Source organism: Cynara cardunculus (genome assembly GCF_001531365.2).
Source record: "Cynara cardunculus var. scolymus isolate 2C chromosome LG 11, CcrdV1, whole genome shotgun sequence".
Classification (NCBI taxonomy): domain Eukaryota; kingdom Viridiplantae; phylum Streptophyta; class Magnoliopsida; order Asterales; family Asteraceae; genus Cynara; species Cynara cardunculus.
The window spans coordinates 5,742,151-5,744,881 of NC_037538.1; positions in this window are offsets into that span (position 1 = coordinate 5,742,151).

A 2,731-nucleotide genomic window follows, 5' to 3' on the forward strand; every position below is an offset into this window, starting at 1 on the left:
GGTTTAATAATATAACATTTTATAAAGATAATAATTAAGTATTCTGTTATAACTCAATGATTATCATAATTATATATTAGATTTTTTATATTTAAAATGAGATGTTTATCATGTATTTGATTATATTTTTCTGCAGTTAGTTATACAAATTCAGATATGAAGCTTTAATAAGTTGTACTTACGCACAATCTACTTGTAATCTTGAGTTGTAAGTAATATGCATTAATAAACAGTACTATACGCATAAAAGTGGGTTTTAAGATTTTTTGTCAAATGCTTTATAATATATATATATTCATATTAAATAAATTGTATTCAATTTAAAAATATTTTATTTTTATTCATATTTTTTTAAAATATACTTCTAAAAGCTTCTTTATTCACACTATAAATATCTCATACCAAAAAAATTATGTTTGATAAAAGAATTTTATTCTTAAAGTTATAACACAGTTTTATATGTATTCTACAATAATAACTGAAATAAAATACGTTGTTATATTTGATGTAATTTGTCGTATAATACTTTCATAAATACATATTTTTAATCAATATTATTTAGATTTTTATAATTAAATCCATATTATCTTTAGATTTATTTATAATTCTATAGATATAAATATTATAAAATAATTAAAAAACAAAAGAAGGGACAAAGATAGGTGGTGGTGGGAGGTATCTATAACTCACACCTTCAATATTCTATTCATTCTTTTTTATGTTTAAATCTACACTAAACTTTATTATTATTATGATTCTTTGTTTAATCCAAATTGAGTTTGAGCTCTATACGTATCTACAAGTTAATAAATTTAAAACAATACATAAATAAAAGGAAAATCATTTTATCATATGTCTTCTTTCTCTTCATCATTTCATTATATATAATATCTGATTTTTGTTTCCCAAATGATATACATGTAGAACTTATCTGTACCTTATAGTCAGAATCGTCTTCCAGATGCGATTTTCTTGGTCATTTTGTGAAGAAGAAAAAAATAAGTTTGTGTCCCTAACTGACCTGGATAAGAGAAAACCAAAAATAGATTTTATAGAAACAACTGGAAAAACTGTCAGAAACGACCAAAAAACGCGTACTTCAAGTTCAAGGAGTAATGCGACTTTTTCTACCGGCTTAGGTTGCACGAAGAGTAACGTCAGGCACTGTTTTCGTGCAAATTTTGTAGAGACCCGCACAACTTTTCCGGCAACTTAGGTCGCACGAAAACCTGTGTTAATGGTAGTGTTATGTTTTTGCCGTTTAATATATGTGTAAATACACGCAATAAAGCCAGATCTTCCTTAGCTCATCTAATATCTTAAACAACTCAAAAAGATAATTATAACTTATAAAATCACACTTTCTACATGAGATAAAGTAATATGCCTTAAGAACTTATATATAACTTACAATATAAGCGATATTTCATCATCGTTTACATATGGTATATAACTCAATATGAATACTATATATACAACATGGATTTGTGATTCTCAGGGGTGGAAATTTTGTACCAAGCTAAACCAACCAACATGTGTATCAACCGTACAAATTAAATCAGTATCAATTGCAATCGGTTGGTGGTAAAGATGGTGATTTGCTCCGACCCGAACGAGGACGGGGATTCCCCGCTAAAACGGGTCTCGGGGATGGGGATCCCCGGTATACTCAAACCGAGGCCAGGAGACATTACTCAAACCGGGGACGGGGCTTGGGGACATTACTCAAACCAGGGTCGGGGTCGGGGTCGGGGATCCCCAGTAGAATCAAACTAATGAATATTATTCATGGGGTTTGACCAGGTTTTAAAAGGGGATTATAGATATTTGACCGGGAACGAGATGTTAATCCTCATACCTATCGGGGACCGGGGCCAGGGGGATATTACTACAAACCGGGGCCGGGGATTACAAAACCCACCCCTTTGCCATGCCTAGTTGGTGGTACCGTACCAATTATGCAAATTTGGATCATACACGATATTAGAAGTTATTTACCACGGTAGTACCATAATACCAACTTATTTAATTATTAATTAGTTGTTGCATTTTTTATTTATTGAACATTAAATTTTTTAACTTTTTTTTTTTGAACATTTAAATGTTTGCAAGTTTATTCCTTGCAATTAAAAAACCCTTAAACATCACATCACACGTGTTACCTGAAAACTTTAAATGTCACTTAAATTTTAAACATAATGACAAGTTTTCACATATGTAACTTGAGGTTGGTACAAAACCAGTACTAACTGAAAAAAGTTGATACCAAGTATAACCGGTTGGTATATAAAAAAAAGATTCTACATCCCAATTGTAATTAGTTGATACATAATATTGAAAAATAAAACTTGATGCCGTACCAAGTCCATATGTAATGATTTTGATTCATGAATATTTATTTTTCACCAAATGTAAGAATCTTAACTTTTTTTCAATATTGGGTAAATTCATTTTTTAAAACCAGAAGGATACTCATGCAATGCAACGAGAGACATCGAGATAATGTTTTGTTTTCTCTTTTCGTCTCTGTCGATATAATACGGTGATTTTGACAAAACGATAATGTTTTTATTCATAAAAATTTGAAAAATAAATAAATCGATATTAGTATCAAATTACCTATTTAAAAATTCATATTTTTATGTAATATCTTTAATTCAAAATTTTATTATAATTTAAATTAGGTTTATTAACGATGTAATTTAATTTTGGTTTAATAATATAATTTTTT